The 26,850-nt window shown below is 37.3% G+C and overlaps 1 long non-coding RNA gene across 1 annotated transcript in view; it reads right to left on the minus strand.

The window, feature by feature from the left end:
- The window catches only part of LOC128909005 (uncharacterized), a 52,618-nt gene that overhangs the window by 3,854 nt on the left and 21,914 nt on the right, over positions 1-26,850 (minus strand). The window contains exons 2-3 of the long non-coding RNA XR_008466177.1: positions 24,588-24,652; positions 165-301 (exon numbers count right to left, since the gene is read on the minus strand). This is a non-coding gene — a long non-coding RNA (uncharacterized LOC128909005). The remainder of the gene's footprint in view (positions 1-164; positions 302-24,587; positions 24,653-26,850) is intronic.

Here is a 26,850-nt window from a genome sequence, read left to right on the forward strand (position 1 = left end):
TCCATTCTAAAATCTGGCATTACAGTGAAACTTCCAAGAATTCCATTCTCTGAAGCATTATGAGTCACACTGTAGTCTTCAGCAATATTTTTAAAACACCAATGTTTTTTTAATCACTCTTGAGACCCACAGAAGAAAGTAAGGATATTATCTTGCTAACTTACAGTCGTGGTTGTTTTTTCTATTGCCACCCACACTCTCTCATCCTTCTCCAGATACTCTGCTCCAGTCTCTCAATAGTGCAGGCATATGGTATTCAAGCATGCCAGAGTCTGACTTCAAGTTTTAGTCATTTTTCTTCCTGTAAAAAGGATGGAGGGACATTAAGCCTATGACCATTTGAAAGCTTTCTTTATGTAAGAGTTTTATGAGGGTTTATACTTTAATAAATAAAGTACATGTTATAGCATAAAACTAACGGAGGAACATCAGGTCTGAGCCATAATTCATCATATCTGAATACCAGCAACGCCATGGGTCCCATATGTCAGAGGCAGCACAGAATTCACTGGTGCAACAGTGAACATAGTAAGGGGAGAAATCCTGCCTCCTCCTTGCAATGATTTCCAAAAAAGCCTTTTAACAGAGGAGCTGGTTATCTTTAGGAGCTGTAGTTCTAAATACTGTCCCTGATGATAAAAATATAAATCTTTATTCCACTATTTGAAGAGCTTTTCATTCTACCCAGCAAAAAAAGAAACATTACTAAGCTATGGTAAAGTTATCAGTTCATTTTCATTGTATGTTTCAATGCTTCCTCCTTTTTTCTTGTGCATGAGGGATGAGGCAGCCTGTATTACAAAAGAGTTATTTGCAGCTTAGGACAGAAGTTCCACAAATTGCTGTTATCTGCCCTGCAGATGCTCAAGTGACACCCTGAATAAATATATCTCAAGGTAAGCACATAGCACTGGACAATGGGCATTCAATAAAGAAGATCCCTGAAGACAAGAGTTATCTGTGCTTCTGTAGAGATCGGCTTCTTGCATGAAGCATTCGAGGATGACTGGCTGCCCCATGATAGTCCTTAGAAAAAGCTGCCAGGAAATAAGAGGATGAAGAGACCTAGATTTCAAATTACCAGCTGATCATATGAAGAAAGTACATTCTTAGGTCTCAGAAGTTACTGAAAAATGGTCAGTGAGCTTGCCTGTGCAAGAGATGGTTGAGAGAACTGTGAAAATAAACACATCGTTGAGAAATGGAGGTAGGATGAGTGAGATTTGCTTAAGGAAAGGCGAGAACAGTGTTAAGCGAAATAGAAAAGAATCCATATTAAATAGTAACATTAATGCAGTAAGCCAGGAAGCTACGAGTGATCAAGACTCCTCAAGAATATAAGTTAGGTGAGGGATTTTATACACACACATGTATATATTTATTTGTCTACATAAAATAAGGCACAATCATGCTGAAACCGCTCATTTTACATCCAGCTCATATGGGGCTTTTCTGTCTCACTGCCTCATACCCAGAAATGTGGAAAAGCAATAAACTTGCCTTTCCTTTTAGTAGGATTTTGCTCCTACTCTATGTATCTTTAAGAAATTTTGGCCAATTTTTTTACTTGATTGTACCAATACTAAGTTTTTGGAGGATGCTGTAACTACCAGGCCAAAATGTTTAAAAATTGCTTTACTCACCGCATTTTTTTTAAGATTAAAAAGAAAAAGATCACTTTCTAGGACGTAGGGCCAAAATATTAGCACAGCTGCCTAATGTTAAGCTTTTCAATCCATATGTAGTCTCCCCATGTCAGTAAAGTTGTTATACCTCAGTGACAGATACCCACAAATCTCAGTGAATGGCTGTGAGACACAACCCAGCTAAACATCAGACTATTTATAAACTCATTACCATTATAGATTCAGGAGCCTATTTAAATACAGACATCCAGTTTTGAACATCTGCCATAAGACTGTAGCAGTGATGAACTAAGATCTTTGGTGACTGCTGATGTCATTGATCAGCTGTAGAGATTTTAGTTTTTCACCAAAGCTATCGTTGCCAAAAAAGCATCTCTTTAAGCCCCTTCTGTTTCATTATTTTGTACTACTTCTAAGAAAAAGAGTATCACCATCTTCTCCGAACCCCCATCGCTGCGATTTTGTGCCTTGGACAGAACAGGATGCAGCAGACACTACCAACAGCCTCTGGTCTGGGCAGCACATGTCAGACTCAGCAAAGAGAACGTCATCAGTCAAAGATCAATAGCTAAAATTTCCAGATTACTCTGAATCATTCTCCTGAGCGGCCTTCGTACTACCTCTTACTGGCTTTTCAGGAATAATTAGAAACAGGCGGCAGTTGCACCATTTCTGCAAGTTTAAAGCAAGCTGAAAATCAGAATCGAGTTGCTACATTTCCAACAGCAGAAAATGTCAACAGCACAGGCAATTTTCGTCTGAATTTACACACGCTTTTTTCAGTGCTTCATGGAAAGAAAAGCCAATTGACTCAATTGGGAAATCTAGCACATACAAAGTATGAAGCTCTGAAAATTAAGACTGTTGTGAAATTTAGAAACGTGATACTGATGTGAATGTGCATGTCTCTAAAGCAGACTCTTCTATTACAGATCTCAGATTTGTATACGCCAGACATAGCTGAAAGAAAGCCAAAGCCTAGATTAATCCATTTGCTATATGTGCCTGCATATGTGTCTGGCAATCAAAACACAGAAAACAGTATCAGAGAGCTCATAAAGACAATAATATTTAATTAGTTAGCTATACAGATTCACAGGTTCAGGAACTGACTCACCCTGAAGGATTTTTTGTTTTGGGGTTTTTTTTCTTGCACAAAATATACTTCCAGAATTTGGTTTTCGTTATAAGCATTCTTTAATGAACTCCCCAATGCTAATGATTTAGTCACAAAAAAAAAAAAAAAGAAGTGTTACTTTATTCACTCTTACCTTCTTTTTCTACAAAATGTCCCCTCAATACCATTTATGGAAAAAAGCAAAATAATACTTGGGGTAATCAAAGGCTAAGCATCCGAATAATTTAGTAGACAAAGACCACATATTTTAACAAGCTTACCCTTGCATGGCAATATGATGGAAATTACAGCTGTGACAGAGATTTTAACTGGGGAAGAATCGATGCAGATTTGCAGATGGAAGTCATGTCTCAAAAATGTATTATGTTTCTCTAAAGGAACATGTGGATAAGATGACCTGGTAACTGCGGTGTTGCAATTCTAACCTTGGATACTTGGGTGTGTACGACTTGGATTTCCATAAAGCTTTGGGAAAATTCACAGGCTTTTAAGAGAGTGAAGCTACCATGGCGTGAGAGGAACGGTCCTCTTATGCATTATTAGCCTTTTCCAAGTTAGGAAAGAAAAGAAGGAACTACTCATTAATTGTCAGAAGGGAGGAAGGTTACTCGCAAGGCGTTACAAGGTCTCTACTGGAATCTGTGCTGTTCAGCATACTCACGAGTAACCTCAAATACAGAGTAAATACAAACTTTACACATCCTGCTGATGATACGAAATTACTCAGGATAGTCAAAACTAAGGTTGTTTGAGGCAAAGTATAGAAGCATTTCATGGTACCAAATGACTAGCTGGTAAAGTGACAGATGAAATTAAATGCCATTTCTACATTGGGAAAAGAGGCGTGTACACATTGTGGCCCATAATGGCTGCCTGATGTAACTTTGGACAACAAAGTCTACAGAGATTTTTAATGCTTTAATGAAACCTTTTCTTTTAATTTATTCATATCAGTGATTCAGAGTATACCTGATAGTGCCTTTCAATTTTGTTGAAAGTTGGTGGCATTCAGACTACCACAGTATTTTTTACAGTTCTATTTGAGGATTGAGCTTCTCTGTCTTTACAGTGCTTAATAAATATGAATTAATTATCCTAAACCTGTATGAGGTCAATAAAGTATATAACTCTCCTCTCACATGGCAAGAAAACTGAGGTATGTCAGTTAAATGATTTGCACAAAGTGCTAAAAATATCTCGAGCAAGTCTCCACTAGAAAACTTTCATTTCCATTGAACCCCTTCCCAAAAGAAATTACATTTAATTTAAGCTGTTCTTGACAAAGTGGAAAATATTTTAAAATGTAGATATATTTCAATCAGACATTTCCAGAAAAGAAATGTTCAAATTTTCACATTACAATATTTTCTATTTTTAAAATTACAAATGTTTAAACTGAATATATTTATTTTAGCCAAACACTACAATTCAAATGACCCAAAGTGGTATTAATTTGAACCTTTTTTTCATGAAGATGTTCAACAATTTGGTTTTTTGTTCCCACTTGGGATGACTTCTTTTACAAAATCTAAATTCTTTTCTGAGAAAGAGAAACCAATAAGGTCATTCCCTGACCAGATCTGTTTGTCCATTACATGCCATGAGTTGACAACACTGCAAGAACTACCTCTGAGTAATTCTTAACATCTTCTGTCTGGTAGTATCTCTTCATACACTAAATTTTCTGAATACAGAATAGGACCCTGTTGATTAACATTCCCTGAAGCATCCTACAAGAGGCTTGCGTGCGCGTAGGGGATACTGAAACAAAATGGAAGTGTCCTGCCCCAGGCATACCTAGGCTGAAACTAAAGACTATACTGGAAGATGAGGAAAAATACTGCAAAAAAATTACCTAATTGTAATAGAGGCACTGATACAAATTTTAAAGTCTGTGGTAGTAACAGCACTGAACCATGATCTGAAGTTACGGGTTTCACCTGCTCAGTCAATCTGTAACTGTACATAAAGCCCACCTAAGGCTCTATGCATATGAACAGATTGCATTTGGTAACTACTGGTGCCTTTTTAGATTTCTTCAGCTGCTGGTCTTCACCCTTGCAGACCCTCTATTAAGTATGAAAATAAAATGTGCTAAAATAACTTCATGCACCAATATATGCTGGGAGAGGACCAGTTGGAAAGCAGATTTGCAGAAAAGAACCTGGGGTCCTGGTGGACATCAAGTTGAACATGAGCCAGCAATGTGCCATTGCCACAAAGAAGGCCAAAGTTATCCTGGGCTACATTAGGAGAACTGTTGTGGGCAGGTCAAGGAATGTGATCCTTCCACTCTACTCAGCAGTAGAGTGGCCACACCTGGAGCATTGTGTCCAGTTCTGGGCTCCCCAGTGCAAGCGAGATACAGAGCTACTGGTGAGCTCCCCAGCACAAGTGAGATATAGAGCTACTGGCCACTAAAATGATTGAGGGACTAGAGCACCTCACACAAAGAAAGGCTGAGAGAGCTGTGACTGTATAGCCTGGAGAAGAGAAGGTTCAGGGGGATGTCCTCAGTGTATATAAATACCTGAAGGGAAGGGTACAGAAGATGGAGCCAGGGTCTTTTTGGTGGCGCTCAGTGACAGGACAAGAGGTAACAGGTACAGACTGAAACATGGCCATTCCCATCTGTACATCAGGAAACACTGTTTTGCTGTAAGGGTAACTGAGTACTGGCACAGGTTGCCCAGGGAGGTTGTGGAGCCTCCATCCTTGGAGATATTCAAATGCCATCTGGACATGGTCCTGGGCAACTGGCTCCCAATGGCCCTGCTTGAGCAGCACAGTCGGACCAGATGATCTCCAGAGGTCCCTTCCAATCCAAACCATTCTGTGATTTGTGATTCTGTGAAATGTTACTCAAACTGATACATGATTAAAGAGGGAAAGAATAGAGGAATAGTTTAAAAAAAATTACTCTTTAACAAGAAAACTAATGAAAAGATGCCTGAGCAACTAGAGCAGCAGAATCTTCCTGGTACAGTTATTTATAACAAGTACTTAATAAAACAGCTAGAAAAAAATATAAACCAGAAGGAGGACATATGCATCCCCAGATCATAAAGGAATTAGCTAGTTAATTTATGAACCACTGACAATTATATTGGCATGCCAAGAGAAGGAGGTACTGAGAAACTGAAAATTTCAAAAGGAAGAAATATGGATTAACACTTTTCCTATGGAAGTCCAAGGAATTCTAGCACTTACTTTCCAGTATCTCTCACTTCTCCTTCCAGAAAAATCACTGAATAAATGCTATTAGAAAAAAAAAGCATGAACCCAGAGGGAGACCAAGAGCATATTAGAACAATAAGCAACAGAAAACATGAATAGGACCAAAAGATCATAGGATAATTCAGGTTGGAAGGTATCTCTGGATTTCATCTAGTCCAGCCTCCAGCTTAAAGCAGGGTCAACTATGAGTTCAGACCAACTTACTCATGCAGTTTGGTCTTGAAAACCTTCAAGGAACACACAATTTCTCTGAGTAACCTGTTCCAATGTTTGACCACCCTCACTGTGAAAAAGTTTTTTCTAAAATCCAGTCTGCACTTTTCTTGTTTCAACTTCTGTCGGTTATCCTTTGTCCTCCCATCACACAGCACTGTGAATAGCCTGGATCCATCCTCTTGGTGACCTCTTACTACAAGGTCCCCCCAAAAGCAATATCTTCTCCAGGTTGAACAAGCCTCAGCTTCTCCTTTTAAGGCAAATCTTTCAACCCCCTGACCATCTTGGTGGCTCTCCACTAAACACACTCCAGTTTTAAATTTAAGTGACAAAGCCTGGGTAAGCCATATAGCACAGTCACTTCAGATCGTGGTGAATAGTCTTTACAGGTACCAACTTCACAGAATAGTTTGGAATCTTCATGTTAGAGAACTGTTACATAAAAGATGCAATTTGAAAAGATCTCAAAGGAATGAATATAAAATTTTGCTTAACTTTTATTGAGACCAAAGTCCCACATAGACAATTACATTTAAAAAATCTACTTTCATTTCTTAACAGGGATAAACTTGAGCACATGTTAAAGCGCTTTCCCAAATCTGGGCAAAAGTTATTATATGTAGAATATAACGTGTAACTGGACTTCATATCTGATTACAGTGCCTTTCAAAACTTTACCCACAAATGATTCACATTTTCCCAAATACCGACAAAACCTTATGAACTGCAAAGTAATTAAAAGACTGAAACAAAAGGTAATGGAAGAATACATATCAAGTCTGGAAAGAGGTGGTAGCAGGACACAACAGAGTTCACTCAGTATTACTTAAGATTTCCATTAGCTATCCATGGTGACAGATAAACAGCACTTACACTTGTAAATTATATTGTACCATTATGAACGCTAGTGAAAAGAGTGCAATGCAACGCAAAGGAGTCCGAAAATATCAGACTGTTGAAGCCAATACCGCTTGCCTTGCTTATACTAAATCCCATTAAAACAATAAGGTGTGCAGAATTTGGCTCCTGGATATAGGAAATAAAGGAACAAATCCAAAGCCCACTGAAGTCAATAGGAGACATTCTTCTGACCTCAATGGGCTTTGGATATCACCCAAAATGAGATTCATTCTGGAAAAACGCAAGCTGAAGGAAATAATCATTCAAAAAGTATCTGGGAGAGAGATGTTTGGAAAACCTGGAAATCAAAGAATACCTAGGAGACACTGTGTAATATATGGTACGTGACAAGAGCTTATGAACTCTGTTACAAGATTGTACCTTTTCTAAAAGCTTAGTAGTCTAGAAATGAAGACTGAATATAAGAGAGAAGAAAACAACCCATTCCATCCAGTCAGGGAGCAGAAGTCACAGGTATATCACAGCACAGTGCAGGCAGGTTGTTTCGTATGGAATTTACAATGTGCCAAGCATCAAATAAAAACACAGCACTAAAAGTAATTGTCCCATTTGAGAAACCAGTAATTTCTCAGCTCTTCTCCCAGATACGAGTCTGCTTGTATCTACAAAGATGAAACGCAAAAATAGTTTGCATACAGGAATTTATGGTCAGACTTCAATATGAGGTGAGTGTCACGTTTGTGATTTGGTCCCCTTCTCATTTTAGTGATGAAGGTCAACAGTCTTTTAAGATTCCATCTTTCCCAATATGAAATAATATACATTAATATCCTGTGCTAAAACAAGGATGTCCTCCTTCCTCTTTGGTGGAAGGACACTCACTTTCTTTCTCCTATATACCTTGCTGCTGTCAGATGGAGAAAATTTCTAAGAATATACATATACCTCAGTAAAATGAAGGTCTGACCTTGTTCTCCAGATCAAATGGACTTAGTATGTGCACTATAAACTCTCAAGCTACCTATCCTCAGCAATTATTTTCCTACAATCTCATTGCTGAGAATTGGACAAGGACATCTGTAAGCATATGCTCTGTAGCAGAAAAAGAACATAAAACAATGATACAGGTAGTTTCCCCCCATCCAGTCTTCTACCCACAGAAGCACCTATCCTGTCTCCATTTATTCAGTGAAAAAGGATGAGAATGGTTTGTATAAGGAATAAACCGATTGCATTGAAAAGCTATGGCAGCCTGACTAACCCATCTACTGCAGTTCAGAATGGCTTGGTCCTTCTCTGCTGTCACTACTGTTGCTGCTGAGAAAGGAAAACTTTATTTCTCACAAAAAACCACCACCCTCTCCCAAAAAAAACCCAAACCCAAACTCCAACACCACCATGTGTGGCTCATCAAATAAGATTCATCAGGCTTTGCAATCTCCTGCTTCATTGCTGCAGATCATATATTTTTCGATTGTAAGATATAGATAAGAAAAGGGTGAAGACAACCAGGCATCCCTGAATATATTGGAATAAATAATTGTAAGATGATTATGATAAAGATGATAAAGCTCCAGTTCATTCTAGAATGTCTTTAGGTTCATACACTGTAGATTATGTGCTATTTAGTACCATCATTTCTGGTTTAAAATGTTTCTATTCTTAGATTTTAAAACAAGAATAATTATTTTTTTTGGAATTGTATAGCTGACCCTTCACAAAAAATGTTGGAAAACATTTTATTTCGAAACATTGATGCTTATGCTTCATATATTTTTTGGACCACTTCACATTCAAAGCTCATTGGCTTTTGCTAGAAAATCATGCCTCAACATAACTGTAATTCTTTCAACGGGCTCAGTCCTGTGAAATCCTCAGCACTAACTTTTACTGACCGATTCTTAGGTTTTCTCTGGATCTGATCTTTTGTGACATCATAAAAATTTCAATGGAATAAAGCCACACCTAAAGGATTAATTCACATGGGTAGGAAGAAAAAGGAGCACATGGATTTTAAAACACGAAGCTTGTCAAGAAAATTCCTTGACAAAACAAATGGGAAAAGAGAAATTGTGGATAACATGATACACAAGAGAATATTTCTGAGTAGACTGCTTTGCAAAAACTTTTTATAAAGCTTCAGTAGGTTTTTTAGAACGTAGACCCCTATGCTCTTACTCTAAATCCTCCTTTATTTTATAACATTGATATTGGAAAAATCAAATCTCTTGCCTGAAAGCTCTAGTTTCAATTAACGAGATGTTAAGCTTCTTTTTTTCTTTTTTCTTCAGATACATGAAAAGAGTGACAGGATTATAGACCACCAAATTGTTGGTATTTTAAGAATCTGACAGGCTCAGCACCATGTGCCATTCTAGCCTCTCTGTGTATCCTTTGTGGTTAAAACTCTTAAGCACTTTAAATTCTTTTGGTCAGTATTTTTTTCCTTTTAGGGCAGACAACTAGAAGCACATTCCAAGTAACCATTTCTGGTGTACAGAAAATTATAAGATACTAAAATCACCTCTTTGAAGGTGTTTCCAGGCTTTGGATAGTAAAACAAATATTTTATTTATAAAAAAACAAAGTTGTTTTTTTTAAATCTAGAATATAATTATCTATGTTCCAATTCAAATGAAAGACAGTAACAGCACAAAGACACAGCAAAATAATACATGTCAAATCCTAGAGCCTTTACTTGGACAAATCTCCCATCAGGCTTTGGTGGCAGATTGGCCTGATGAAATATGGCTGAGCCAGACCTGAAACAAGCAAAAATTCAACAAGCCACACCAGTGGAATCAGCTATGAAACAAAAAAATGAAATATTTATTTTTGGTGTCTGAAAAATAATGAAAATTTGGTGAATTATGAGTACAAAAGTAGAATTCTACTAAAACCGGAGTCCTCGGACTCATTTATCCAGATACAATAGAGGACCAAAAAGATGTCTGAAGAAGCAGATGATTTTCCAGAATATTTGATACAGGCTGGAAGAAATATGCGAACAAATTTTTCAAATCATCAAGCTTTGGCAAACAAAACCGACTGTAGCTTTGCATAACTTCATTTACAAACGGCTCAGCCCTCTCACGTTTCTTCTTTTCCAATGAATAAGACAAAACCATGGACTGGTCCTGTGCAGGAGGCATATCTGGGTGCTGGGGCTTACGGTGGGGAAGAGGCCAGCATTTCCGTGCTGCAGCCAGGAAATGTGCCAGCAAGCAGGTTCCTTGGAGCTAGGCACCTCAGTAAGAACTGGCGGACATGTAGCCCAGCAGCATGTCCCACTCGACGGACCAGCACACTGGGAGGCAGGGGACGAGAGGAGCTGCCACCCAACTGCAACTGGTATCTCAGGTCATGGAGTAGGAGAAAGATTCTGGCACTGTGCTAGGAAAGTATGTAAGACATACCCCTATCTGTGGGGGGGCGTCGATGCAGGAGCCAAATCTATGAGTCTCACACTCGGTGCACAAAAACTTAACAGCTCAGATGGATGGGTAAAATCTATATCAGTGTAGAAACTGCATGGGATGAAAGCTTTGCAGTTCTGCAGAGGAATCTGGTTCTGCTCTGTACCATCTGTGCACCAATTGTGTGGATTGTTTGTTGAGCTTTGTTTGTTTGTGTTTTTTTTTTCATTCAGGAAAGATATAGAAGTCAGTAAAAAGAATGCACTTCAGGTCAGTTTAACTCCTGAGCTATTCTTTCTTGCCCTCGCCACTGTTAATTATAGATTCAAATTTCTTACAAGAGTTGAAAAGAAGATTCATACCTGATTACTACTTTCAGCAATTTATTTAATTTCAAAGACAACAACTTAATTTCAAGGTTTGTTCACACTACTGAGGGAAGTGGAGAAAACCTGGAAATGCAGGAAAGGTAAGATCCAAGGTCTGATTTTCAATGTTAGAGCTTTGCAGCTGATAGTATATTGTATGTGCGTGTAATACAAGCATTCTCTGTTTGAAACCTAATCACCGCGTGATAGTAAATACCCGGCAGATCCAGACCTTGAAGTGGTTGCTCCCATTTGGTTTGTGCTAATACTGCTAATACCATGTGTTTGTTTGCTTGTGTTCTTACAATATACATACAAATTAGACTAAAGAGTTCTTAGCAACAAGTAAAGGCAACAAGATAAAATAATGTAAGTTTATACACACATTTATATAAATAGGCACATTCTATGCGCATCTCATAAACGCATTTCAGACAAAGATTTAAAATCTTAATGTCCACAGGCCCTCCCAACATGCTGTGGCACTCACAGAGTAAAATCTGAGACTATTAAAAACAAATGGGAGCCTTGCTTAATCGGGGCTCTGCAGACTGCTGAAGCCCAGAGGGGCACCCAAGAGAATCCTTTGATAAAAATTAAGATTATAATGAAGTCAAGGTGAAAAAAGGCATTGCTCCTATCTGCTTCCCCAGAAGCTTCTCTTGACTTACAGGAAACATGGCACCTTATGCTCTCAATCAACAGAAGCGGCAGTGGCAGAGATGGACTAAGAATTGCATAAACATTGGTAAATGTCTTACAGGAATGTTTTTTAAAATCTTGATGTTCTTTTTTGGCTTCTGGGGTTTTGGCAAGAACTCCGGTCTCTAGGCCCATTTTTGTGTACACACTTTAATGATGGGCTTGATTAAGAGACAGTAATTCCCTAGAGGTTTAGCTATCTTATTTATTGACACGAACACGGGTACAACGCCAAAATCAAATGGTTACGTCCCAAACCAATGAAAAATCACAGATGCAAAACCATGATGGATTCTTCATTTTTCAGGCTTCATGTTTTAGTGCTGTTTTCCACTGTATATAAGCTTTATAATCTAACCAACACCCAACCTGGCCTTGCAAGAGATTACCTTCCACCAAACAACAAGCAGTAGCAAAAATGTCAGCCTACATCTGCCCATGAGGGAATTACATTGAGGTCCAGTTATATTTGTCCCGGTGACTCTGCCTGCCAAGTGAGCCAGCTTCCCTCAAATAAGGATTTAAAGGAAGAACACAGATGTTGGCTCCGGGATAAGCTAAGACAGGACTGCTAAGGCAAATGCTAGACAATGAACTGCACTGTAAGGTAGTTCAGGAGTCAATCTCAAAGGAAAACATGTCAATGTATTTATAAAAATTAACTTCTTGTCCTACAGCCTTCTCCTACACAGGATTCCAAATTTCCAGTGAGGTCAATAGGATTTGCAGGCACGTAATACATCTCAGGACAGGCCTTTATATTCAAAGCTCACCTTATCTCGATGAAGTGCGACCATTTCTGGGATGACACCTGGAACTGTTTAATAGCGATAGGGCACAAAATGAAGGTAGCCAGCAAAGCAGAATGTGGGCAAGGCAGCGTGCTTAGCACTTATAAAAAGTACTTGGGAATCATTGCTGACCACAAATTTTGTATCTCTTTAAGATTACGTAAAGACACACAAAAAATATATTCAGGAATAGAATCAAGGCTCTGCTTTTCATAACTGAAAGGCAATATGAAGAAAATATCTTTGCCATCCCCTGTACTAAAGTAATAGCACTGAACTTCAGGCTAATTGACCATTTTCTTCTTCCTCTCCCTGTCAGGCTGAAGGAGAAGAACCCTCTCCTATGGCTCTGCATTTCCAAGAAAACTCAGTCTCCTGAAGCCTTCTCTCTTGCAGGAAAAAGTGGAGATGCTCCACAGCCTGCAGATCTACCATATATTATTTTACTGGAATAAAAACTGTTTCTAGATCAACAACTTAAGAAGCCAATGAAGCATCTGTGTGCCAACATTAAAGTCTCTTCTCATCTGTGAGAATTCCACGCTTTCTAAAAGCCTTGCCTTCTCATAGGAAGATGGCCAAAATCTCACAGAGACATGAGTTTATGGCAGGAATCTACAAGTTTTGATCACTAATTACATTATTCCTGCTTTTGAATATATCTCAGTGTACACACATAAATTATTCTGTACGTTCTCATTTCTGGTTTACTATTTCCTTCTGTTTGACTTCCATCTGATTTTCAGTTTATTATGAAATTGTAAATATTTTATTTTTCATCTTCTTTTAAATTTTGTGGTTGTTCTCATTCTGGTATTTAGTGACTTTCCCCTTCGCTTGTTCCTTTGTATTTCCTTAAGGCAACAAGCCATTCTTGAGGTGCTGGATGGGGTTGGGGGGAGTTGACAGCAAAATTTTTGATGCACGTGCAATAAACGTCCTCTCACCACCCATTCATGTTTGTAAAAGGTAACTCTAGGTAGTATTTCTACATCCAGTGGTACCTTTTACACAGAGAGGTAATTGTAAAGTCTTTATTTGTCTCAATTACTTATATATATTATATGCATAGAAATTGCTCACGTAACATGATAATGTAACAAGTACTTATGCATATTATACATATGAATATGAGCGCATCCATAACATTTTCCAATATTCCAAGCAGTGCAATGCATTCTTAAACAACTTGGTACTTGCAAACACTATTACATGAACAGAACAAAATGTAGTTGTCAACCAATTAAAAACATTAATGTACGAGGAACATATTTGTGTTTTATTGGATTTTTTTACTTAATTTTAAAATTATTTTTAGACAATGATACATAATACTTCTCATGTCATAATATTTTAATCAAATCAACCTATATGAAATCTGATCATTCTTTTGCTGCTCTAGAAACCCAAGAGTGTGACAATCTTAAAGAACTAAACAGTGAAATGAACTAGATACAGAAAGCCCTCACAGTCCAGTTTCATTATTATGACAAACTGCAAAGCCCCAAACCCAAATATTGAATCTGGGAATATAAATTATGTTGTAGTTAGAGTAAGTGTCATGCAAAACCCACTGCTATCTTTTGGAAAACAAATGAGTCTCGCAACTTCCACAGAAGGTCATCAAACTGAGAATCTAGAACAGCAGGGAAAAAAGCTGAAAAACATTATAAACTGTGTAAAGGTTACTGATGGTGTAATGAATCTTTGAATATTGTGTTCAACTATCTTCAAAAGATGTTTAGCTGAAAGAGAAAGGTGTCAAAGACAGGTAATGAAAACGTTGTTAAGGGCACAATATGACCCTATTATAAGAAGAGACTGAAATGAATAAGTGATAATATGACACAGGCATCAGATAATGAAAGTTTGGCAGGAAGTGCCAAGAAGGGTTATGTCCGCAAGTGTTGTTTGACAGGAATTCTCAGCAAAGAAACACATAAAGGAAGCTTCATGTTTCTGATCACTACTGTAAATGTAACAAAGAAAGAAAACGGAGGGGCTCAGTCATAACCTTCAACAGCCTGCCAAAGTAAACAAGAAGGCATTTGATTTTCAGGCAATACCGACAAAGTGAAAAATTAACATGGAAAAGCTCTGGGTAGAACTTATTCTGGTAGAGAAAGACAGAGAGATGTGCATGATACTTTATTGCTTCGGAACAATACAAATGATTGGAGAAAATTGAAGTATTTAAAAAAATATTAGAAAGTATTAGTCCTTCAGACATGTGCTGAAGATGTTTAAACAAGGTACAGAAAACTTTGGAAAAAATGGAAATTCAATTGGAAAAGTGCACTTTTCGTTATTAATGCTGTTTCCTGTGGAAGCTGAACTCAACTATGGGATTAACTTTCCAAATGTACTACAGGACTACCTAGGATAGACTCTTCAAGAAGAGGCTACCACAGACCACTGATGGATGAGAAAGAGTCAGCAAGACAGAGATATTAAATATCTCTGGAATTAACCCCTTGTACTTGTTGTGCCAACAGCAGGATATAAAACAGCAAAGTAATAAATTCTGCTAAACACTTTTTAACACATTTCACGAGATGTTAATTCATATTTGCCACAGATATTTGACAAAAGTAATTGCACCTTCCACTATGGTCATCACACAGCTTCCTCAAATCATTTTCAAAGTTAGCCCTCACACTGCTTCTGCATATGTATAAATGACCAGCGTTTCCTCCAACTCTGGAAGTGGATATGCCAGTCGCATCACTGCGTACAAAACATACCTGTTCTGAAACTGGAAGTTAAGGCAACCAGCACCAGTTTGATGCTGGAAAGACAGCTTTTCTAAAATAATCCACCATTTAACAGCCATTCAGAGGCAGAAGTCAACAGCCTCTAGCGCAACAAGACTATAGCACATTGCACAGCAGGAGACACACGCTGACGTTTCAGATTCAGCCTGCTGCTCTCTCTCTGTCTGCCCATCTCTTTTTCTATTCCTTGCCTGCTTTTTTCCCCCCTAAGTAGGTCTTTAATGATTTCTTTGACATCCCTTACTGGTGGAAAGGTGGGAAGATGATTGTTGGTTGTCAAAAGTGTTCAAGCTAGAAGCAATCATTTTCCATTGTTTTAGAAAAAATATGGTCCATAGGTAATCGTCTTACTAAATTCTTGATACACTGTTTGACACTGTCACAGATCATTGACTACAAATACTCCCAGACTTTTTGTCTCCCAGGCGAGGAGGAAACTTGACACATTACTTCATGTCAAAATTAAAAGGCAGAAAACTCAAAGATGCAGAGTGAATTGAGAACTATTGCAAGACTGTCTTACATTCTCCAGTGTTCAGTGTCATATCAATTAAAACATGCTTATCAAGATATTTTCTGTATCTTTTCACTAAGTAGATAGATCCTTGTGTCCTATGAGATGACCTAAGAAAGGAACACCAAGCTGAAGGAGTTATGGAAAGAAAACACAAATAAGCAACATTCACCACTAGAGAATCTAGAGAAAGAACCAGAAATGGTGACCTACAGCTATTCAGGAAGAAGCATTTAAAAATAATTTAAAAAATATTTTACAGTGACATGTATTTATCTTCCACATACTGATCACAGTGACAAACAAGTGTAATACAAGAAACAAAGCCAATTTCAAGAAAAAAAAAATCAGTTTGCTATTCAAGCCATGGATCTGGTAACAGATGGAAATTGAACCTCTTAGACTGTTCTTACCATAATGACTACTTGGAAAACTTACTAACTCCAATTATAGCCACAATTAGCACTTTTTAAGGACATACATGCATAAAGCACTGAGACAGAGCTAACATCAAGAAAAAAAATACCCTGTTTTCTGTTATGTTGGCTTATCACACTCCGCAACTGGAAAAGGATTCATCTTTTTCACCACTTCCCCAGATTTCCCGTGTCCTGGCTTCCAGAGAATGGATTTGTCTTTGTGATTTTTAGTGACACCTGCAGTTCTCTAAGAAAAATGCAGTGCGAAGTTTTTTTTCCCATGGTGCATCCCCAGCATTGTGCCCTCCATCTCCTTTATCCATTGCTAATGAGGCACTGGGCTCAATCAAAAGGCAAAAAACGAGATTTTCCAGTGGCTGTTGGATCAGCTCACTGGGGCCATTGGCAGTTAGTATACCTTGGGACTTAGACCAACTCAGAGCACTCTTTTACTATCAGAGAACTTAAACAGAACTTTCTTCCCTGTCTTTTGGCAGCCTTATGATGCATCCCAGTTGCAGCTCAAGGTCTATCTCTTCATTGACACAGACGATGTCTCCTAAGCTATGGGCTTTTTCCCAGTCTGCAATACTGGGGACAGAATCCTAGCACTATTTAGCTACTCACTTACCAACACGCCGGGCAAATCCTAATGGCGCTTCCTATAGCTCTTTCTCATAGAATTTCATACTATGTCATTAATAGACATATATTTTAGTGATTGTTAAACGTTATCTGGAGAAGAGTTATTGAGCCATGAAGTAGAAACTGAATGCCTCTTAAAAAAAAGAAAGAACTTCCGACATCAACAGGTTGTAATGGTGTTGCTCCTATCATACACAATTACTGTTTATTTAAAGAGCTTCTGAGAAAGTGTGAGAAGGCTCATTGCTATTTATCCCAAAGCATGGATGTTAGCCTGCAGCTGGAATGGAAACAAACTAACATTTCTAATGAAAAAAAAACAACCCAAATTTCTAGCCAAATTTTAACTGAAGCTAGATGGCAAATAAAACTCTTTTTTTCCTCGGGAAAAGCAAACTCTGAGAACAAAATTGTATCAATGAATTTTGGATTATTTTTATACCAAAAGTCTAAACAATAGAAATGTGTCATGGTTTGGGCCTCAAATCAGGACAAAATAATATACAGAAAAGTATTTAGAAAGCCTTGAGTGAATAAAGAAAAGCCAAAACTTTTTTTTCCAGAAAATACTGAGGTGAATACTGATGTATTTTTCCAATGTGAAGATACTTATCTGTTAGTAATCTGATATTGCTGGCTCCGTCTGCTCATGAGCATAGACTAATTCATACAATTAATCATTATGATTTTCATTCCACAGTTTTAAACTGATTATCACTATGCTCTGAAGGCTTTATTACCTCTTAGAATTTCACATGCCCAAATAGTCACTAAACAATCACCTTTCATTATATTCACTGTTTCCCGCTTGGAACAATGTTTATCTTTAATGGACAATGGTCTGATAAATATTCTGGAATAGATCAATTGTTTATCACTACAACTCACAGTAATGAAGAGATATTGCTATTCTGTAATCCAATAAAAGACAAATATAAGGCACCCAAACATGCAATTATTATCTTTTTTGTTCACAAGACATATATACAAAAATTAATTCAGCAAAGCAGTCTGGAATCATTAACTCTTCAGAGGATTATACTTCTAGGAAACCTTTGTACAGAGGCTTCTTCTGTAATTTATACTGACACCTTACTAAATTCTAGCTAAATACTCTGGATCAAGACCATAGTTGCAGCATTCCATAAACAAGGATTGACTGGAAAAAATACCCTTACAATGTTTAGATCTCCAGAAAATATTAAAACTAGTTACTTTAAAGTTTGCATAAAGCCTGAGATTATGGTAAAATTAAAATGCAATCAATGGCTACGCAGCAAAGTTGTGGAGGCTTAGATGGGGAACTTACGTGTGTGTCTTAGCAATGCCTAGACCAGAGACATTATAGAGAGATTCCATTATGTTTAAAAGACAAGAAACATCATGCGCCCTAAAGAACTAAGTGTTTTCTAAGGGTTAACGGTAATGCCATCATATAGAATATTACCATTAGGCACTACCATCTATCTCTTTCAGTGATTAATTAACTCTGATGAAAGACAGTTTATTCATTCTGAAATACTGTTTGACTTCCCCTCTCGAGTACTTGGATTGCTAGACATGTCCAAGCCAGAATGCCTAGCTTGCCAGTTATTTCAATAATCTCCTCCAGGAGCCAGATACTCCACCCAAAAACTGAGTACAGAACGCAGAAAATAGGAGGGTCCTGTATCTATTGCATGTTCCCTGGCTGGAAGGAAACATAAATGAAATGAGTAATGCCTTGCCAAGGCTTACAATCTTCAAAGACTGTGGAGGCACAGACCATCTAATATTAGTAATCAGTCAAACATTGCTCCCTTTGCAACAGAAGGCTCCTGGCAAACAGAACTGGTCTAAGCATTCTTAAGACAGTGGAGTGGAGTTTAATTCTGGAAATGAAAATGAAGGAATGATTAAACAGCAAATTCTCAATGAGTATTGCATGTCCTAAAGGGGCCAGTGCTCTACAGCTATGAAAATCGCCACTATTGAACAGGTAATGCAACAGAATGGGAACTTACGTCTGCCGCATCAAGAAGAGCCTGGAGTGATGTGATGTGTGAGAGACCATCTGGCCTCCATTAAAAAGAGAAAATAAGTATTAGGACACAAGAACACAGAGAAGAAACCTGTCAAGCAGTTTGAATCTGTGCCTAGAAAACAAAGGCAAACAGCTCAGCAGCCAGCACTGCAGCGATGTTGAGAAATAAGCAAGTCCACTTAACCTGATGAGAAAGGAGGTTGATCCATGTAAGCCAGTTCAAGAAGCAGACACTTTTAGAGTAAAACACATACATACCCCTGGGTACTGACATTGATAGCTTAGACTCCCTGGCACAAGCTCTTATTTCAATGATGAGACAAAAATTGTATTTTCTCACCAGTCCTTCTAGCAGAACAGTTTAGATCCCTGAGTAGCAAACAAATGCCACTCCTGCTGCCAGGGATAGCCGGAGAGATTTTAAGCATCAAAGAGGAGATTTCAGGAAGTAGGACCATGTAGGCAGGACAACGTGTATAGTGCTGATGTAGCCAATGTAGCCTTAACAATCTAAAAGATGCAAGAAGCAGAGCCACCAGGTCAGAAACACTCAGGATGCAATAGTGAATGAGCCAAAGTGGATACAGTCCTACTATGGATGTTGCCAAAGCCAATACAGCTGCATAACAGACTGATGCTGTCGGAGACAAGCACTGTGTGAACATCCAGGATTTTCCCCATGACTTTAAAGAGTAAATCGCTAGGGTGTATGACATCCCATATGAAGACCTCGCCCATATGATTACTCTATGTACCCAAATGGCACAAGAAATTTTTGGCTCTCATGGCATGCTCAGGAGAAGATGAAAAGACAAAAGGCTTCTTAACTCCTTTGAGAAGAAAACTTTGGAGCATAGCTGCCTTTGCACAGAGTTTGCATCTTGAATAACCAGCTGAGATAAACCCCCTGAGAAACACGTCCCTAATTGAGAAAACCAAGGCATGTAGGCTTGATCATGGGACATAACCTTCGCATGTTCTGCACAACTGAAATAAAACTTCGGACTAAATCCTCAATACATGTGAAGCAAAAGGCACTATATTAATTGCAAAAGATCTGCAAAGCACTCCCTTTCAACAACAGAACTTCCTTATAGGCCATATGCTGAGTAATAAGGCAAGGAGCAACAGCTCACCTCTACTAATACTGCAAAGACAAAATTTTGGATCTTGAATGCCTGTGCCATAGCAAACCCATTGTAATAGCCAACATGGACTCATTTCAAGAACTTGTGGTTCAGGGACAGATATTGGTTAAGACCAGAGGACATACCTAGGACTTAGCTTTTTTTCCCCAGTAACAATAACCTTTGAGGTAAAGAGTACAGCCTCTAGAAAGATTGATCAGGCAGTAAATGGAAACAGCAAAGCTAAATATGAAAGGCATTTTTGGGGGGCCTGTTTCTCCAAATAAATAAAGATTTAGGGCAGGTGCCAGACTTAGAGGGGAGAACATAAAATTGGGGACTGTTCCTCATCCAAGAGATTACTGGATAATAGGGAAATACCAGGAGAAAAGCCTAGATTATTGCAGCTGATTCCTCTTCCCACAAGGTAAACTGCAGGTCTGTTCTTTCCATATGCCACAACCAACATACATACCACGCCTAAAATATTAAATTGTTCAAACAATAATGACACACATTTTTTTCTGGTTGCACATTGCCCTTAAAACTGTGCAACGTGAATGCACATTAGGAATTCAGCACTTAAATAGCACTGAAAATGTAAATAGTGCTAGAGTTCTTATCTCTGTACTCGATCACACAAAACCCCACCCCAGATAACTTCTATCTTTCAATGTGTCCAGCTGCACATTGGTGCCCAAGGTCCCGCTCCTTATAAATAAGGTCAAAGCAGAAACTCTCATTAATTGCAATAACGCAGGATCTAATCCTACATGTAACACTAGACAAGAGACTGTCATATCTTCAGGCAGATCTTTAGCCAGACACCATTTGCTTAAGGACAGTATTTTTGCAAAAATCCTGTGTGAACATAATAAAGGGTTAAGCAGAAAGATTTTAAATCAAAACACTTATCACTTCTTCCCGTTTTTATCCATATTCATATCATATCTCCTCAAAAAATACGAATTACTTAAACAGTTGCAGCTAGTACAGAGTGCATTTGGAATAACCATGAATTTCTACAGCTTCAGCAGCAGCATGCTTGGCTTAAACAGTCAAAGGATGGATCCAATTCCATTCATCTCTTCCTCAAATAAGAGCTTTCTACCTTGTGTGAAAAAAACTAGTAACATGCCAAAGTAGGAAATTAAACAGTTTGGGATTTAACAAAGGATCGGAAAAAACATAATCTACATTTGATCTGACCAAAAAAGTAGAACGATCAATTAACTGAGTGACTACAGAAACTTAAAAGTTTGATGAACATTAATTGGCTTAATTACTTCAATTAAGACTAACAGCATACGGAGAGAATAGTATTAGTCAGGACAGTCAAATCTAAAACTTACTCCTAGCATTTGCAGAAGTGTACAGAGCAACAGGAAATAAAATTCATTAACTACAAAGACAGTATCTCTGACTCTGGAATTTCCTGAACTGCAAACTGCTGGAGCTGGGGAGAATATTCTGACAAAGTAACAATACATGATTGCCCTGTTCTAATGTTGTTTTTTTCCAACAGCATTTTATTTTAGCCAGCGTTGGAGACAGGAAGCTGGCCTAGAGTAACCTTTGGTCTAGACTAATATAATCATTCCGATGTTCTTAAAACGGATAATGGATGCATAAAATCAATAAAGGCAGCATAACACATAAGGTGAAAACATATAAAAAGACGATCTCAACTACTATAATGAGAGGTGGTCTTGGAGTCATTATGGATGATTGTTTGAAAATAGCAGTTCAATATGCAACAGGATTCAAAAAGGCAAAGAACATAAACTACTAGGAAAGGGACAGAAACTATTCTGAGACAATATAAACATACCATGTTCCCAACATCTACAAAGTATGTAGTTCTGACATCCCATCTCAGGAAAAAAAGACCTTCTAAAACTATAATTTTAGTTTCTAAAAAACTATAGCTTCTATTAAACCACAGAAAGAGTATCAAAGATAAACAGAAGTATGGAACAGTTTCACAAAAGAGACACAAAACACATCAAGATGCTTCACTTCAAAAAAAAAAAACAAACCCAGAAGACTGAAAGCAAAAGATGACTAATGTCAATTTTGAGATGACTAATGTCATTAATGTAATTAAGACAGTTAACAGAGAAGAATAATCTGTTATTTGTTACTCTGCAAGTATTGAGGCTCACCAAACAAAATTCTCACATAGCAGGTGAGAGGCAGTATCAATCTAGATGGACCTTTGGTCTCATTTCCTGTGGCTGATCTTATATTCTAAATGACATGAAGTGAATGAGGTCAAGAACTTATATGTAAATATTCATATGGAAATAATATAAATAGAGTGGATGTTCACAATTGTTATCATTATTTATAGCCATTTTATGGAAAGAGCTACTCAAAGTTGAAGCAGATTAGCAATTAGCATTCAGGAAAAGACCAATCTCAGTAGTTTCCTGTAAAATTCTTACACCTTCTTTTGAAAGCACAAATATATCGACAATTTTCAGAGACAGGATACAGGACCAGATGGAATTCTTATATTCAGATGAACATAAAGTGCAAGCCTTTGAAGTTCTGATTTTTCACAATTTATGAATAATTTGCATTTCATAGAGCCACATATTATTCCAGGCAATACATTTATGAGGTCTTGTTTATTGTTCTGTATTGTCAATATTTCTCAGACCTACTTCCCAGGACTATTTCTTTAAAAATGTACTACTTGTCATGTCCCACTGCCCAAGCATACCCATCTTTGTGTCCTGGGGGTTTTTTAAATTCCAAAAAGACTTAGGCACACTGAGTAAACAGATTTAATAAGCTGAACTCAATCGTGACTTCTCCAGTTACATTTTTTGGCAGAAAATGCCTTTCTGAGTTTCTGTTTCAGTAAGATTCACTTAATAAAACCAAAGCTGAGCAGGCTTTGATCCACAATTACAGAGTTAAAATATATGGAGAAAGAATAATGCTGGGAAAATGCTCTTTTGGCAAATAAAAGCTGGAGCAAATTAATCCCACCAATTTCCCACCTTTAATGAGTTGAAACCTTGCCATCGTTAATAATACTGAAATAGTTATTAACATTTATATAAATATAATTAGTGAAGGTCTTTGGACCTGCCTGTAGGATCCGAAGCTATTGGAACTTTTATCACATGAACAAGATCAAAATCAAAGCAGCTATACTCCTTTTTTTCTTTTGCATTAAGTAACTTCATAGCCCAAGCATTGTGACTTAAACTACTTGACTATAACCCAAAGACAGGTTCAAATAAGGTTCTTTGGTTCCACACACATGCATATACACACGTTCTTTAAGTTAAAGGCAGTCAGCGCCTCAAAACATGTTCATCACTTCACAGGATGTGGCCCTTTATCTTTATTTGCCCCCATGTACTTGCTTAGTTCTCTTTTTTGCCAGTTCTACCAATAGTGTTCCTCTGCAACAAAAAATACTGTCCAAAAAACACTGATGCTTACTGCCATCTTTCCCCGAAAGTGCTATACAGTCTATATACCCAAGTTACTAAATGTAGTTTCTACATTCTATATCATCAATTTTAGAAACCAAGATAATTCTGAAAAATATAACAATAAAATTTTCACCAAAATTTGCAAGATTGGAAAATTCTTCGGTAAATACAGCCGTAATTTTTCCCTGAGATATTATTCTATTCTAGTCGGTAAGGAGATCTCTATTTATTTTAAAACATTAACAGGACAGAAATCTCATGACTTGCGATCCTAAAATGTGGAGTAGAGTTTACCCTTGTCATCCAGCTGCCCTGATTTTGTTCAGACTGGAAAAATGTCCAAACTGAAAGCTTTCTGCCCGTATCTTTAGGTTCCCATTCAACAGAAATGACAGCATCAGAGCAACGGGGAAACAGGAAGGATACACACCTAGGTCTTGTTCTGACAGTCACTCAGGATGCACATCTGTATCAAGGAGCCCATAGATACCGTGGTAGAATACAATAGTTTACATACAGCAGTTCTATACATTTAGTGGCGATGAGGACTTAGAAAGTTCATAAGCCTTCTGGACTTCATTTATGGATCATCAAAAGAACTACTAAAATTTACTGCAAATCAGCCATTAGCGCCTGAAAGCTGCATTCCTAAATGCATGTTTAGATTCCAAAATAAAAGTGACTTGAACTTTTTGGAAGATAGTCAGCAATTTGATTGTTTGTGAGCCTATAAAGGTGTTAAGGAACCACATTTTAGCACCTAAGCCTGAAAATATTAGTTCAAATGTCTTGGACTTTATTCTTAGAGATCATACTGCATTTAACTATGGAAACATTTAGTTTATTAATTCCTTGAAAATTCTGTTATGAAAGCAGTAATCAATAAATTTCCCACAAAGTTTTACAGAAGTCGGGGTAGAAGATTATCCAATTGGAATATGAATTGTGGAAACAGCAGTGCAGAAGGATTTTTCATTATTGGCTTGTTAACCAGAAAATTCCTAATTTCACAGAGCTAGGTAAAAGGAAGAAAAAGTCTTCCTCCATTTGAGAGACACTGGTGGCTTAAAGTTTTGGAGGTTTTTGCTGACTACATGAGCATAATCACTTTGTGTTTTGTTTCCAAGTAAATGAAATATGAATTGAGTTTTCACATCTTCCCACAAGTCCATTAGTAGCTATGGAAAGAAAGCAGTTATTAAGACAGGTAGAGCACACCTACTATATTATTTCCACTCAGGTTAACGCGTCTCACCTTCTTTAACAGATCTGTGTAGTGTTTGACGGTCACATCTCCTTTCCAGGCCACTGTTTAATCATCTATAAAACAGATATAATAAAGATGTTTACTTTACTAATATTTATTAAGTGCTTACATTCTTAGATTGTTGGCACTAAATAAATCAAAAATACTGCATACAACTTGCAGACGCCTTATTTAACAAGTCTCATGAGACAGTTTATTAGCAAATAGATTCTCAGTGAGAAAATGAGAACATTACCCACATATTAATGTATAAACTGAACATTCTAACAACTCCATTGTTAGAATCATCTATTTTTTGGAAAATTTGTCACTAGAAATTGCTTAGCAGTAGCCCCCACTATTGGTATTTGCACTATAACCTATATCTACTGCTTCATTAGTATTGATGCATTAATAAATCAGGATGTATTTTTCTATTAGTAAGATATAGTAGATGACTCCTGTATGCTTGTCCGAAAAAGTTATAGCGTGCACACCAAATTACGGATTACAGAAGTGGGATGATTTCATAGTACTCCAGCACATTGTACTAAATACACTCTAGAACAGGAACTAAAATAAAAAGATGAGTTGCAATATCCTGTATAAACACTCGTTTCCCAAAGCCTATCTTTTATCCAACAACAACGTTTTCTATTTTTAAGTACATTTTAAGAGACAGAATTCTACAATCTGTTTTAAAAAACTTAAAAGACAGATATTAATGACGTTCATTACAGAGTTTTGGAACTAACAAAGTCTTTGAGGCAAATAGTAAACCTGAATGGTCTAACAGTTCTTTTTAATCAATAAATTAATGTCCTTATCCTATGTAGGAACGACATTTTAACATATTCCACAGCTTATTCCTTCCAATAAACAGTGATAGGAAACCTAAAACTTCTGAGCACTCTCTTCTCAAATTTGATATTGTTGCACTATTGCTGATCTCAAAACATGCAAATGATCCACCTTAATACAAATTTACTTTTTAATCCATACCACATAAAAAAATTATTGATGAGTCGCATATTTGTCACTAGTTTTATAACGGTTAAATATAATCAGTTTCCAAACAAAAGGCTATTTTCACACTCAAACACCAAAAAAAAAATAGCCCAAAGCAATCACAAGAAAATAAAAATATTTAAATCGGGAACAAAACCCATAGTGTTACATAAGTCATAGACACAAATATCCAGAATACATAAGGTTATCAGGTTGTTAGATTTTAAAAGCAGATATTCTTTAATCTGTAGAGTTTTCCTCACTCTTGATACCACTCAGTTTTCAGAATTCTTCTTGTGATACAAAATAATTCTTTGTGTTTCACTGAAATCAAGCAATGAAGGAATTCAAGCAATGAAGAGGCAATTGAGGGAGAAAAGCCCCTATGCATTTACATAATCTTCAAATTATATTAAACTGATCAAAACAAATTAACAAAAATTTTAAGCAGTCAAAGAAATATTAAGGGAAGTTAAAATATCAACATTCACGGAAAAAAAAAGTGAATGTTGTAACTAATAGTCTAAAAAGCACCTGATTCTTCATTTGCTGACTGGTTGTGCATACTCAAAATTCATGAAGATAACAAGGAATGAAAGGGTAAAGAACGCAGAGTAAGGAGCAGATCTTGAACTTCTTATTCAGGTGTTTTTCTTCTACTGACAAAACTGAATGGAACAGACATTTTACTAAACACGTCCTTTAATAAGTCCGTTACTCTAAGACACTTTTAGGTTCACATTTTGTGGTCCAGTCTGTTGTCACTACATTGCTTGAACATCAAAAAAAGACTGGATACCTCCCTCTAGATAGAACTCCCTGATCACAAAAATCACTCCCTGCTGGCCAGAATCCAGTATAACTAATGCCTACAGGCTAAGTTAGTAACTAGACGATCTTTAAGGTCCCTTCCAACCCAAATGATTCTGTGATTCTTTGATTCTATGAACTGGGAAACGAGCACAGAACGTGGGCAAAACAGTTCCAGCTGGTGGACTGCCTCCTGTGGACTAACTTGGGCAAGGAGTCTGTGTGGTCCCCTTTCCATAATGCTGCAAAGGCTGATGTAAAAGTGAATTTAGAACCTGAAATTTCTAAGTATCTCACTGCTGGTCCTTTGCCGCAAAAACTAGTCTGTTATCATTAAGTGTTGTGAATCATCACTTCAATGGTTTTATCATACAATTCTTACACAGGCAGTGCTTACAAATAAATTTGGTTATTTACAGTAGTATAGCCCAGATGCCTAAAATCCTACCCTTGG

This window comes from Rissa tridactyla, chromosome 4 (assembly GCF_028500815.1).
Source record: "Rissa tridactyla isolate bRisTri1 chromosome 4, bRisTri1.patW.cur.20221130, whole genome shotgun sequence".
NCBI classification, from domain to species: Eukaryota; Metazoa; Chordata; class Aves; order Charadriiformes; family Laridae; genus Rissa; species Rissa tridactyla.